This window comes from Lingula anatina, chromosome 4, assembly GCF_051362555.1.
Source record: "Lingula anatina isolate TDL-2025a chromosome 4, LinAna3.0, whole genome shotgun sequence".
Lineage (NCBI taxonomy): Eukaryota > Metazoa > Brachiopoda > Lingulata > Lingulida > Lingulidae > Lingula > Lingula anatina.
In genome coordinates, this window is record NC_141770.1 from 20,546,550 (window position 1) to 20,562,537 (window position 15,988).

The following is a 15,988-nucleotide window of genomic DNA, read 5'->3' on the forward strand; positions in this document are numbered from 1 at the left end:
CAAAATAATCCTGCAGCGTTACCTGTCATAAACTCGTATTAACACAAGTGACGACCACTTGCTCTCGACAGACAGTTTCATCCGATCACTTTGCCGATAGCAGAGAAGGAATCTCCCAGGTAAAATTACTCGATTGCCAAGGAAGACCTATTGAAACGTTCAAATGCAACTTCACACCTCTTAATTGCAGTCAAACGTAATTGTCTTTGTTAGCGCTTCCTTCTACATATCCTTGACACCCTACTGGGCATCACTAGGCTGGGGCCCTCTCCAGAGCTATCAATCAAAATGGCGGCACGCTTACAAGTCTAAAGCGTGATCGGAAAATGTAACAAAAGCATGATTTTCTGCCCTTTCAAAGCACCCAAACAAAATATTTTTAGATGGCAATGAGCAATGGTTCCATCTGATCGTATAACCAATAACAGGTAAATTTGCCAGCCAAGAATTTGACTAATAAGCTCTGTTAGCCAACCTGTGAACGTTTTTGGCTGTTTTAACAGCTTTCTGTATTGACGAGATAAGTGAATCGCTGTCAAGTATATCTCACTATCTGAGCAACCGATCGTGACAAAAGTTGCACTAATGTTGTTGGGAATGTGGACTACAGCCTGATATCAGGGGTTTTAGAGGAAATTGTTTGTTTGAAAGTTATCGTCTTTTAAAGTGATTTACCCATTGAAATATGGGGTAATTTAACGTAAAAGATGATAAAATCAAAAGTAAATAGCTTAAGACAATTCCCTGGTACCCGATTGAAGTGCTTTCATCCAGCTTTATGAGGCCGTTTGAATCACTTGAATAGCTGTCTTGGTTAAAGAGAAAATCTCAACTCCGAAAACGGCATTTTTCGCCCCAAATTGGCGCTATAGCGCACTTAATCTCTGTCTTTAATTGGCTTTTGGGAAGTATGTTTTAATTTTTTATAAAAACTTATAAGCCCAGGGCATTGTTTCTATGCGTTTGGTCGTTTTACTTTTACCGGTGCACAGTAACATGAAAATCTGGCTCCCATGAAAATCTGACTCCCCAGTCAGATTTTCATAGTGAAAATCTGACTCCCCCCATGAAATTTTGACTCCCCCTCCACAAAACTTCATAAATCTCTTATTTACTTTTAGTATATGACTGTGATCTTGTAGTATGTAAAATGGAGGATACATTAGCACTTTTCTGTAGTTTGCAGGTGAAAATTTTCATGAAAAAATTAAAAATGTGCACATAATGAAAATCTGACTCCCCCATGAAAATTTGACTCCCCCTCCGCAAAACTTCATAAATCTTATTTTATTTTGAGTATACGACTGTGATCTTGTAGTATGTAAAATAGAGGATACAATGGCACTTTTTTGTAGTTTACAGGTGAAAATTTTCATGAAAAAATAAGAAAATTAAAAATGTGCACATAATGAAAATCTGCCTCCCCCATGAAAATTTGACTCCCCCTATGGGCCCTATCACAAAACTTCATAAATCTTATTTTTTGCACCCATTTTTTTACCATCAAACTTTCAAGTACTTCCAATATAATCTTCATAAAGTATCCTAAAGGGAAAGATGTTTAAATGGTCATCAAATGTCAAATAAATAACTTTTTTCATAGGGGTGTCCTTGTGTGGTAAAATACAAATCTTTAATTTTTTTTTTCATGAAAAATTTTCACCTTCAAACTAACAAAAAGTGCCAATGTGTCCTCCATTATGCATACTACAAGATCATAGTCATTTACTCAAATAAAATGAGATCACAGTCATATACTCAAAATAAAATAAGATTTATGAAGTTTTGTGGAGAGCTCCCAGGAGTCAAATTTTCATTGGGGAGTCAGATTTTCATTATGTGCACATTTTTAATTTTCTTATTTTTTCATGAAAATTTTCACCTGCAAACTACAAAAAAGTGCCAATGTATCCTCCATTTTACATACTACAAGATCACAGTCACAGGGTTCTGCCAAGGTCTCAAAAAAGGGGGGAGAATTCTCCCCTCTGAGCTTAAAAGTTGGGGAGATTTTGAGAAATAGTGGGAGATCAGGAAAAATGATATTTTACGTAAAAACATACACTGCTAGTCTGTATTGGTATTTTATTAAAGTTCACAAACTGAACTGATTCAACTTTGGAAGTGATTTTACATAGACTGTATGTATATACAGTTGCAAATGATTTTTTTTATAAAAACTTTCACTTTAAGGCTACGTGCCAACAATGATACACTGCTAATCTGTACTGTCCATAGCATCTGCCTCATTATCATAGCGGAGTCAAGAATAATCTCTTAACCAATCGTGTTGAAATTTCTGTGGCACTACTTTTGGTTTCTTTCTTTCTTTCTTTCAGGCCCTTCGATGGTATTTGGTCTGCAGACCTAAAATTTAAAAAAAGTTAAATTTTGTCCTACTTACAAACTTATAATTTCTGCAACCAGACACCACAATCCAAAATAATTTTTAGGTTTTGATGATTAATCATGACTTAATTAACACTTTTATCAGGGGCGGATCCAGAGCTATTTACTGACAGTCTTCCAAATTATCTTTGTTGATTCATCCTCCAATTTTGACCGTCTTCCAACAGAAAAAATTAGATACCCGTCAATGTAAACTTGAAAATCTGACCGTCTTCCAGAAGACCCAGAAGACGGCCTAAATCCGCCCCTGTTTATCAGGAAAAATTGTGTTTGGGTGTTAGTGTTTGGGAAGGACATTTTAATCTTTGATTTATCGTTTTCACAATATTGACTACTTTTTAAAATAAAGGCTAAAGTAAAAAAAATATAGGTAACACATTTGGTTGAGTGCATTCTATGAAAATATCCTTGATTAGAAGGCCCTACCTTTTTTTTCAAATTAGTATTCTCACACATATATACAGAGGAATAAACATATCAGAAACAGGTCTCCTTACTTCTTCACTGGAGTTAAACATTTCCTTTTTTCAACTTTTTATTCTCTCTCACACACACACACACACACACACACACACACACACATATATACATTACAGAGAGATAAGAATAAACATATCAAAAACGGGCCTCCTAACTTTTTAAACTTCTTTTTCATATTATCATACTCACATAGGAGGAATAAACATATCAAAAACGGGCCTCAGCTTCTTTTTCATATTATCATACTCACGTAGGAGGAATAAACATATCAAAAACGGGACCCGTCATTTTTTAACCTTTTTTTTTTTAACTTTCACATGTAGAGGAATAATCGTATCAAAAACGGGTCTATTACCTTTTTTTACTTTCTTTCACATTTTCAAACGAAGTGTCAAGTGTCCTTCCAAAACGTAAAATAAAAATGCCACGGAATGACCATACCTTTATCGTCGACGAACTGTCAGTTTCATCTGGAGTCGCATCTTCAGAAATTTGTTTCTTCCTTTTCTCAGACTTGTCAGGCGGAGAGACGGATTTACCTGACTTTGGCATAAAACTAAAAATAGATCTCTGTTTCTTAACTTTCACTTTCGGCAAGGAAGCCGCCATTTTAACCACGCTTCACCAGTCTGAATATTACTGTCACGCCGTCTATCATTGGTTGACTGTCGCGCGAAATGAGAGAACCAATAAAACCGCTCACAGATTCGTGTGCTACTTTAGGCCGAGTGCAGCGGAGTCACCCGAGGATTGCCGATTGGACTGTAGTCATGAAGAGGTACTATTGATATTACGACAACAAATGACGACGCTGCTTGAAACGATCTCTTACGAGGGTACACATGCAGTAAAACATCGTCGCAACATGACGACGTTAAGGACACTGTGTTAACAAGTCAATGCAGCGGACGATGCGAAGAAATTTATACCGGTGATGATTATTTAGATAAACAATTTTAGACGCCACTCTCATTGTGTCTTTTATCATCTCAAGAACAATGATAGCACCCTCACTCGGTTTGTATGCGAGAATTTTCGCATCTTTGGTAATTTTTGTGCGAGAATTTTATTTTTTTGGCGAGAATCTCGCAGAATCGCGGCCTCGGCAGAACCCTGCAGTCATATAGTTTTGTGGAGGGGAGTCAAATTTTCACGGGGGAACCAGATTTTCATTATGTGCACATTTTTAATTTTATTTTTTTCATGAAAATTTTCACCTGCAAACTACAAAAAAAGTGCCAATGTATCCTCCATTATTCATACTACAAGATCATAGTCATTTACTCAAATAAAATTAGATTAAAGACAATCTCAGTGCGTTAAACCCTTAAAATAGCACGAAAATGAATTTTCCTGGAAAACTCACCAATTTCCCCATAATGACCAAGGTATATCCTATCCAAAACTGTTCAGAAAATGAAGCTACCTAATACCGTTTTTAAGTTCCATTAAATAAGACGACTCGTCTTAAATACTCAGCTACCACCTCACAGTACGGCTTCAGAACGCGCAATTTCTCGCTAAGTCTCGCGGTTTACTATGAATGAAGTACTACGGCTGAGACCCGGATGTTACTATTTGGCGCCAAAACAGCAAACATGGCTCAGACGCGCGTCAAGTCTGAACAGGAGAGCGACAAAAGGGGGCGAAAGAAAATAGCCACTCCAGTTCGAAAGATACGAAAGAAAATTAGAGACAGACGAAGAAGCACTCAGACTGTGTATGTTGGGAGGGAGGTGGGGCGGTGGAGGACACTTAAAGCTGAGTTAGGACTCACATACGAGGCAATGGCGAAACTACTCCTCGACACGTGAGTATGCGCTTCACAGGTCTCAAGTGTGTCTGATTATCATATTATCCTGTTCACAATAAATGACAATATTTGTGCTCATACAAAGTTGGTTACGTGTATAAGAGTGTTTTGGGCTTTACGTTTTCTGTTTTTGATCGGTACATGTACCGAAAAGATGGACAGGCGGCACTTACATGTCTGACAAGTTTCGCTGTGTAGTCGTGACGTCTATCTCATGCTGACTGAAGCCTGCTGTGATTGGTCGTAAGCGTGGGAAAATCGAGGTCGTGACCTTGAGCCGGAAGTACTTCTGGCTGTGCTCCGAAATCATGATAAATAGTTTTCGTTTTCTAATTCTTTATTCTAGTTGTCTTAACAGGACTTTTGTGACCCAGACTTATTCATATAATAATAAACAATCTCCCAAAACACAAATCTGATCAAAGTTTTACATAGAACCTGCTTCTATACATTAATCTAACCCACTGAGTTGTCCTTTAATGAATGTTTTGTTTGTTTTTTTTTTTGGGGGGGGGAGTCAAAATTTCATAGGGGGAGTCACATTTTCATTATGAAAATCTGACTGGGGAGTCACATTTTCATAATGAAAATCTGACTGGGGAGTCACATTTTAGGGAAGTCAGATTTTCATGGTACACCGGCCTTAAGACCTTAAAACTTAATTGTGGATACAATTTGCATTTTAAAACGAATATGTAAATCACATATACTGTATGGAAATTAGCTCTCAGTGCTATTAATAGCTTACCACATGCAAATTGTCATGCTTAGATCCATCTGAATATATAAATTAATTGAAGGAATATGTAAATCACATGTATTCAAATTTATACTATCAGCACTAATTAACGATTCACTACACATATCTCCCTTTTTTACCGAAAAAAAAAAAATTAAGGAACTTAATTTTTTTCTTTAAACCTATTTCACCGACACTTATTTATACAATGTAACTGATATTATTTTAAGCTATAATTCAAGGTACATGAACATCTCATCAAATTTAACCAAGATTTGATAGTTTCAACATCAAAAAAACAATTTTAGCTTCCCCTAAGCATTAAAGGACTTATAAACATACTTAAGCTTTGCATAGACATCCACACCTCTTTAAAAATAAAAATATTACTGCCTTTCACCTTTTACTAAAACCAATCAATATATAGTTCACATTTCACAACATAGGAACTTATCCTTCACAAAAGGTATGCATTTTTTTTTAATCTGATGCAAGTATTAGTAAAGGAAAATTTGATGTACAATTATTAACAGAACATTTTATGAAAAACAATCTATGAACAATTTACTAACCTTATTGGAAAAAAAACTTCAGTGAGGTGGATCTCTCTATTTTCTTATACAATAATTAACAGAAACAAATTATGAAAATCTACACATGGACAACTTACTTATATTATAAAAGTACCTTATTTTGCAATGAGGTGGGTACCTCCATTTCTCTGTACCTTTCAAGTTAAGTTTTTCAGTTCTTTCTGACACATCAAGCAACTCATCTGTTTTCTTCCCTTGTTTTTCATTTCTGTCTTGATACCCCCGTCACACTTATTCGGAATCAGCAGGAATGAAGAAGAATGAGCCCGAACAAAGAATTTTTAAAATTCGCACCACATTCGGGGAAAAATTTCAAATTGACCTTAATTATTGTAAGAGTACCGTTGGAATACTCAGAATGCGCTTGAATTCGCCTGGAACTTTGGACTGTATTAGCTCTCAAAAGCAGTTCGAATGTATAGTTGGAAAACTAGGAATATTTATAATGCTGTAAGAAGGCAGTAAGAATATTTAGAATATAATTTGAACAGCGCACTAGTGTAGTTTGATTGCTGGCAACATTAATATTTCAGCTCATCCGAGGCACATTCGAAACATTCTGGTGGGATATAAAATCCCCGTCACACTAGAGGCGGAATGATTAAGAATGGCGTCTGAAATACAACTCTTTGTGCATTCCAGGATATTCGAAGAGCATTCTAAAAACATTCTAAAAATTCTGAGTGCATTCCAAATATTTTCACCCATTCTTGTGGCCGGGTCGAATGTTTTTGTCATGTCAAAAACTTTCGAAGTGCATTCCAAGAGGAAATTTATCGCAATATTCCTACAGTATTCCAACTACATTCGAGCTGCATTTGAGAGGTAACATACCTGGAATCTGCAAGAATCATTCCAGGCGGGTTTGATGTGCATTCTTAGTATTCTAGAGGCGTTCTTACAAAGCCATAATATTTTATGATAATTTGAAATCCCTCCCGAATATGGTACGAATTTTTTAATTTAATAATTCCTGCTTGATTCCTACTGATTTTGAATAAGTTTGATGGGGGCTTTAAGTCACTTGTCAGTTCAAATATTCCTCTTATGTGATCATAATGTTTCGAATGCTGTCGGAATGCTGTGAGAGAATTTAGAATGCAGTCATAGTGCAGTTAGAACACTGTTCAAATGCCATTCGATAAATTTCCACTTGGAATGCACTTCGAAAGTTTTTGACATGACAAAAACATTCGGGATGCCACAAGAATGGGTAAAAATATTTAGAATGCACTCGGAATTTTTAGAATAATGCTCTTCGAATATCCAGGAGCGCACACAGAATTGTCTTTCCGAGGGCATTCTTGCTCATTATGCCTCTAGTGTGACGGGGGTATTATCCTTGTAATAAGCAAGTATATTCAAATTCACTATATCATTGTCCCTTTCCTCAGTACGCAGCTCATTCTTTTCCTTGTTCGTCATTTCAATCTGTCATTGTCCTCATAGTGACTCTCCTTTTTATTTGCCTTGACCTTATCATTGTCCATTTCTTCAACACTCAGTTCATTCCTTTTCCTCACTTGTTCATCATTTCTGTCCTTGTCTTCATAAGAACACTCATCTTCATTCAGTTTGACATTATCAATGTCCATTTCTTCAACATGCAGTTCATTCTTTTCCTTCACTTTTTCATCATTTCCGTCATTGTCCTCAAAGTTACTTTCATTTTCTTTCAGTTTAGCCGTCTTATTAATGTCCATTTCTTCAACATGCAGCATTTCAACATCAGGGGATTGTAACATTTTATCATCATTGGACTTCAACTTCTCAGCATCATTGGTAGGCACCATGTCCGCATCAGGGGACTGCAACATCTCTGTATCAGGAGACGTCAATACCTCAGTATCACCGCTGGTCTTAAGGGATTTCAAAATCTCAACTTCAGGAGATTTTACTTTGTCAGCAACATCACTGACAACAATGTCGTTGCCTCCATCGGGGAGCTGCAACATCTCGGCACCAGGGATTGGCATGTCAGTATCACCACTGACCATGAGGGATTTCAACATCTCAACTTCTGGAGAATTGTCAGCAACACCACTGATCACAACCTCATTGCTCCGGATCCCCTCTCTAACTTCTTTTCCTATTGCAGTCTCTTCATCACAGCTGTCATTTAGTGTGCTTCTCTGCCCCACTTCCAGCTGAATGCTTCTTATCACTGTGCCTATTGATACGGTAAAGTCTTGAAAATTTCGGCGGCCTTGAAAATTTCGTCGGCAGACGATTTTCCACTGATGCAATTTTTTTCACTTTGAAAATTTCGTCGACCTTGAAAATGAGGTACTCGATAATTTTTGAAAAGTTCATCACCTAATATGGCCGCATTGTCCAGCTCAAACACGAAAGTAATGTGTCAGTTAATTCAAGACAATAATACGACCAGGGTATCATTGCCGATTACACTCTCAATGGGAGATAGGAACAATAGTGCGCCCCTGCGAGCGGCTACTCACATTTTAGATGGTTCAGATATGAATTCCCATTCTCAGTTGCGGGAACGTCAGCCTTTTGTCTTTAGTTTCATCACTATTACCTGGCTCAAGGTGCGTTTTCAAGCCGGTAAATAGAAGTCACAGGCCGCGGCTCTTTGTCAGTTATCTATGTTATCGATGGCTGTCCTAAATGAGGTACCCTAGGTTCTAGATTCCGGTATTGCCAGCTCGATCTTGATTTCATATGTAACCCATATCGCAATACCAGGCTCTAGTGCACAGCTGCCATGTTAGGCTCCCGTCAATCAAATAGAACTGCTCTGCAGTGAATCTGCAGTTGAATGTCATCAGACCAAAATGAAATGTAAAATAGATTTAAGGCCGGTGATAGGGTTAAATACACTTAAAATCATGTTTTTGAGTTTTTTTTTTGTGTTTATATTAATCAAAAAAGTATCTAATGTTGGATGTAATAATTTTTATGAATTTGCATCGCAAAATGTGTCTTTTGATGAGTTTTTCAACCGGCACGCACCCCAGTCAGGCTGACAACTAAGCCACGCCCCTGTTACTAAGGGCCGTTGCCCTGAGGGGGTCGGAGCACAGTTAATGAGTTATAAGCCGATTACATGTGCGGTAATAGGTCATAAGTCTTACATCAGCTTAGCAGCGAAGAAGTCTAGCTAGTACATTATGGGGAAGAGAAAAGTTCGTGTTAAAAGTCCATTTCCAGAGGAAAGAAAGAAAATTTTGAAAGAGAGTAGGGCCTATGCGTGGCGGTTGGGGAAAACCGGCCCTATTTGTTCAGTCGGATAACTGATTTCTGTATACCTAATAAATGGGTGAAAGAGTTAATCGAATCGCCTAAATTAATTGACAAATGAAAGAAAAATCGATAAATAAATTTTAAAAAACGCTAAAAAGGATACTTTTAGCCTAGCTCTTAATTTTTGCGATATACATCGGCGAGCGTATCTGCGACACGTTACGAAACCGGAAATGATTGTTGGTCGCCGTTTGCAAAAGGTAAATCTAATGTTGACAAAATAAAATTTTATTCTCCAAGATATGATATCATGGAGCTTGAGAGACACGCGAAAAATTGTGATGTGAATGGCCAAACGAGAGAAATCCAAGCAAGGGTTGACAGCATGATTAAAACAATAAAAATAAAAACGCATGTTAGCGGCTTTGCATTTTGCGATGTTTGGAGAAAAACAATTTCAAAATCACTGATCAAGCGGGAAGAAAGAGTTCAAAATGTATCCAAAAATGAAAATCACAAAAAGACCCTGAAAATAGTCAAGACTAGCAGGTAAAAAGCAAATAGAGTCTAAGTGTCATGTGTGTAAAAATAAAATATTTATTCAAAAGCCTTCTCTCAGCCACTTTTACCGCCGAATCTTGTGCAGCTGAGCATCTCCCCTTTATCTTAGCTGGCATTTTGAGAGAGACCGCTCTGAAGTAATCACTGGATTTTTCCGTTGATCTGACGATTACCAAGTGTCGTGCAAAATAATCCTGCAGCATTACCCGTCAAAAAACTCGTATTAACACAAGTGACGGACACTTGCTCTCGACACAGTTTTATCAAGGAATCTCTCAGGTAAAATTACTCGATTGCCGAGGAAGAGCCATTGAAACGTTCAAATGCAACTTTACACCTCTTAATTGCGTTTAAACGTAATCGCCTTTGTTAGCGCTTCCTTCTACATATCCTTGACACCCTACGGGGCATCACTAGGCTAGGACCCTCTCCAGAGCTGTCAATCAAAATGGCGGCACGCTTACATGCCTAACGAGTGGTCGGAAAATGTAACAAAAGCACGATTTTCTGCCCCTTCAAAGCACCCAAACAAAATATTTTTAGATGACAATAAGCAATGGTTCCATCTGAGCGTATAACCGATAACAGGTAAATTTGCCAGCTAAGCATTTGACTAATAAGCCCTGTTAACCAACCTGTGAACGTTTTTGGCTGTTTTAACAGCTTTCTATATTGACGAGATAAGTGAATCGCTGCCAAGTATATCTCACTATCTGAGCAACCGATCCTTACAAAAGTTGCACCTATTGTTGTTAGGAATGTGGACTACAGCATGATATCAGGGGTTTAAGAGGAAATTGTTTGTTTGAAAGTTATCGCCTTTTGAAGTGAATAACCCATTGAAATATGGGCTGATTTAACGTAAAAGATGATAAAATCAAAAGTAAATAGTTTAAGACAATTCCCTGGTACCCCGCTGTAGTGCTTTCACCCAGCTTTATGAGGCCTTTTGAATCATTTGAATAGCTGACTTGGTTATAGAGAAAATCCCAATACCGAAAACGGCATTTTTCCCCTCAAATTGGCGCCAGAGCGTCATCCGTTGGACACTGTACTTAATCTGTACCGTCTCTAATTGGCCTTTTGGAAAGTTTGTTTTAATTTTTTATAAAAACTTACAAGCCCAGGGCTTTGTTTCTATGACTTTGGTCCTTTTACTATTAGTGGCCTTAACTCTGCTTTATTTAATTTTATTTGCTGTATTTAAGATATGTAAAGTGAGAAATAAATAATATGTTTCTAAAAGAAAAAGGTATATCCAATGTTTTTGTATTTTTTTGCTTATCAAAGAACATTTAGTCCTGAGATATGCACGTGCACAATACACGTGCTTGCCGTGTGCCAAATTTGACAGCTATACTGAATGCCCGATACCACTATAAGGGCTGCGCAACGGCTACACCAAAATCATTTTTTAATAATAATAATAATAATAATAAGATTCTTATATGGCGCCTTACATTCTATCTCAAGACGCCTTAAAGCAGAATGTTGCTTGTGTTGTGGCACTGACCTTCGACTGCAATATATTTTCAATTCAAACTTCGAAATCCGCGTCAGACACTTTGATTCTTGTCTCGTCTGCATGAGATTACTTCAGCGCAAGGTGGGAAAGGCAGCTCCAGGCGGCTAAAACTGTGACGTACGAGACTTACGACTTCCAAATATGGATCCAGGCGGACACAGCTGTGACACGTGACTTCCAAATATGGAAGCACCCCAGGCAAAATTTTGAAGAAGAACGCCCTCAGATTGTCGCTGTTCGTCAGAGCTAGTGAAAGTGACTCCAAGGTATATTAAATATCAAACAAACTAACTTTCACGTTGCTCTGACACTCAGGGTAAAATGAGGCAGACACAATGAAAAAATCAAGATATTATCTCAAAGGGAAATGTACCCATCAATTCTATTCATGTCCATTGCACGAGTTAAGACATTTAACAATTACCTAGCTCGTAAACATGGACATCTTTTCACGATCTGAATGGGACAAGAAGGCAATTTTCATATCTTCATCGGAGAATCATTTGCGAAATATCGTCAGCAAATCTTTCGCGATCCAAGCGAGGCGAGGAGGCAATTTTTATCAAATTTGTAGCAGACTCCGTTAGCGTAAGTTCACCAGAAAGAGATCGTTTGCGATTCAAGAGACAAAAAGGCAATTTTCATATCTTCGGAGAGAGATTGTTTGCGATTTAAGCAGGAATAAATGAAATTTTCATATTAGTTCAAGGGACTTATGAACTTCGTTTGCGGAAGATCGTCAGTGGGAGATCATTATTAATATTTGAACCCCCCCCCCTTGAAAGATTAAACAAGGCAGCAAAGCTGTCAAATGTACAGACAAAAACAGAAAATAAATATGCATAAATTGGTTCATTTTGTCAATTTTGATGCAATAATAAATAATGCCTATAATAGCACTGTCAATCAACACTGAATTTTAATCATGCACAACAGGTGACATCGTCAATAACAGGAACGGATCCAGAGATATTTTCTGACAGTACTCCAAAGTATCTTTGTTGATCTATCCTACATTTTGATGGTCTTCCAACAGAAAAAACAGATACCAATCAATGTGAACTTTAAAATCTGAAAGACCCAGAAGACGGCCTCAATCCACCCCTGCAATAAGATTACAGTTTCAGGACCATGAGAGTTCAAATTCACATAATGAAAATCCCAATATTTGAATAATGATGACAGTGCATAAAATAATATTACATAATGTTTAAAGACATAAAAACCAATGCAACTGCTTATGAGGAAATACAGAAAATGTGAAGAGCTTCAGGTGGATGGGAGCTGAAAATGCCAGTGTTTGAAAAATAAATTAAAAAGAAAACACAACAAAAATATCCCATTAAAGCTGCTATTCAAACTTTTAATCTTGCTGTAATAACATGATATGAATAACCCTAATGTGTTTCTTTTGTATACCTATTTGCAATATTAAACAACATTTACCTGCATAATTATCACAGATTCCTAATTATATGACACAGTTAAGAGAGCTTAACCTATGGGACTTTACAGGGAAGTCTCGTGTGTTTTATGTAATCTTATTTAATGGGCACTTGGAAATTAATTAGGCAAGTGATTTTATAGCTCTGAATTTAGCTTGTGACTACCCCAAGGGACAATTACCACCATCCATAAACAGTAGCCCCATATAGCACTCTATAGAGCTACATTGCTTCCAAAACAGAAAACAATCACACTGATTTTCCAACACAAACTGCACGTCAGTCTTATGAAACTTTTCAGTAAGTTTGAGTATCATAAGTAACATGGTTTTTCCTTAACGGTCAGTCCGGCAGCCATTTCCAAAATAGGGTTTTCTTCAACTTTTATGCAATATAACATAATGACCATCAATTTTTAATAATAAAATAAAAGTATCATGGATATACAGAAAATGTGACATGGAAAGGTCTTCAAGGCAATGGAAGTTCAGAGTCACTCTTTCAAAATGCCAAAATGTAAACAAGAGATAGCTGTATTGAATTGAATTTCTTTCCATTTTCAACACCTTTTTTTCATATAACAAAATAATCAATTTACTGTCATTTTTAAATGAACAACTAAGAAAATTGTTGACATAGGAAAAATATCAATAGAACAATTTTAAATGTTCAGTTTGCTCCATTCTGAGATTCTGAACATGGTGAATGATTGAATCTGACAAACTGTAAAGATATGAGTTTACTATTTTTTCCTTTTTTTGACACTTTATTACACAATAACAGGTTTATCATCATTTTAATATAATCAACTAACAATATTGTTAAGATGCAGAAAATGTGAAAAGAACATCTTTACATATTTAATTAGTTCACAAATGAGATTGTTAACATGCCGAAGAATTAAATCTGAGGAAAAAAACACTTATATACAAAAAAAGCATAACTTCACCAAAACTGAACCGATCGAGCTTATTTTCGAACTCCATCTGTATGACTGATCTTCCCTGTAAATTTCAAGACAATTGGCCAATTGATTTTCCTTGAAATGTGTTATCAGTATTGCATACATTCTGAAAAAAGTGAAAAAACAGCATAACTTCCATAAAATTGGTCCGATCACGCTGATTTTCAAACTTGACCTGTGTATTATGAATGTTCATCAGTTCTGTAAGTTTCAAGCCAAAAGGTAAAACGGTTTTTTACTTATCGTGTTATCGGTGGTCAAAGTGCACGACGGCGACGACGACAGACGCAGGTGATGGCTATATGCACAGACACATCTATGTTTGTACATAAAAAATTTATGTTTTTCATCTTATCTTTAAACCCCCCTCCTCCCCAGCTCACAGCATATCTTCAGTGGTGCGTAATTTGTTACATAGGCCATGTCCAGTTTATAATGCAAGCTTGCAATTAGGCTATTTTGATCCCTCTCCTCTATCAGGAGGTATGTTTGTTACCGAAAAGACAATTCTTAACATACTTTACGAGTAAATTGATATGACTTTATTGAGATGCACTAATAAATAGATTTTATTATTTACCACCAGAAAATGACTTAGGAAGTATATATATAGTGATGAATATCCCACAATATATGAGGAACTTGCAAGGATAAAAGTCGGTAAGGATAAAAGCCCGAAGGTCAACGTTTTGACAATTTTGTCATACCCAGGAGTTGGGGAGATGTAAATTTGAAACATTCGTCAATTTACGCAAATGAAAATTTAAATTAATTTTAAAGCAACAAAATTTTCAAGACTTTACCGTAGTTCGTTTCCATTGTCATACTTTGTTTTTTCTTTCGAATTTATTACTGCGCACAGATTTCTGAGGGAATTTGAAAGTAAAAGTGCATCTTGTTTGTCGTGTCTCGTGTTTTCAGACGTATTGCTGATTTCACCCAGACAATCTAACAGCCTGCTGTAGATTTCTGGGTCTTCATACTCGTACTCGTCTTAATTCATATAGCATCTTGACTATAAACTGCCTTTCTGTCTCAGCTGCTTAAGGTAAAACCTGGGAGCTCGCCATCTGTAATAACCAGTCGGTTGGTTATATTCGTCTTTTTAGAGTTACTTTTTCACCAGTAAGTCAACTGAGACAGGCAGGTATAGTTTCTGCTACGGTAAAGTCTTGAAAATTTCGTCGTTCTTGAAAATTTCGTCGGCAGACGATTTTCCGCCGAGGTAATTTTTTTCCCCTTGAAAACTTCGTCGACCTTGAAAATGAGGTACTCAATAATTTTTGAAAAGTTCGTCACCAAATATGGCCGCGTTGTCCAGCTCAAACATGAAGGTAATGCGTCAGTTGATTCAAGACAATGATACGATCAGGATATCATTGCCGATAACACTCTCAATGGGAGATAGGAACAATAGTGCGCCCCTGCGAGCGGTTACTCACAATATAAGTGGTTAAGATGTGAATCCCCGTTCTTAATTGCGGGAACATCGGCCTTTTGTCTAAATAGTTTCATTACTATTACCTGGCTCAAGGTGCGTTATCAAGCCGGCAAATAAAAGTCACAGGCCGCGGCTTTGTCATTTGTAACGCCGTTATTGTTATCGGCGGCTGTCCTAAATGAGGAAGACACAATGAAAAATCAAGATATTATCTCGAAGGGAAATGTACCCGTCACTTCTATTCATGTCCATGTTCAATTTAGGACCATTTAACAATTACCTGGCTCATCCATGGAGATCGTTCGCAATGCGAATGGGACGAGATGGCAATTTTCATAGCTTCAGCAGAGAATCTTTCGCGTAATATTGTCAACAGATCGTTCGCGATCCAAACGAGACAAGAAGAAAATTTTCATATTTATAGCAGACTCCGTGCGCGTAAGATCATCAGCGGGAGATCGTTTGCGATCCGAGCGAGACGAAAAGGCAATTTTCATGTCATCATCGGGAGATCGTTCGCGATGTAAGCAAGAATGAAATGCAATTTTCAAATTAGTGCAAGGAACTTAGTTTGCAAAAGATCGTCAGCGGGAGATCACTATTCTAACCCCCCCCCCTTTGAATTTAATAAATAATATATATATCAGTGACCTTTTTATTACCGTACTGCAATGTAATGATTTTGATATTGCAAAATGCACAACTAATTTTCTTTATGATTGTTTTAAAGCTAGGGATATGAAAGTTGCATCCATGCTGAATAAAACCTAGATTAACTGATGATGCAGTCAGCGGGAGATCACTATTCTAACCC

At 37.1% G+C, this 15,988-nt stretch overlaps 1 protein-coding gene and 1 long non-coding RNA gene across 5 annotated transcripts in view; both read right to left on the reverse strand.

Moving 5' to 3' along the window:
* Window positions 1-15,988, reverse strand: part of LOC147762553 (vacuolar protein sorting-associated protein 4A-like) — a 125,646-nt gene that overhangs the window by 105,332 nt on the left and 4,326 nt on the right. The window lies entirely within an intron of this gene.
* LOC147762556 (uncharacterized) lies at window positions 1,371-6,705 on the reverse strand. The gene is made up of 2 exons (XR_015334101.1): window positions 3,331-6,705; window positions 1,371-2,367 (listed from the first exon to the last, which is right to left on the reverse strand). It is a non-coding gene; the product is annotated as an uncharacterized LOC147762556 (long non-coding RNA).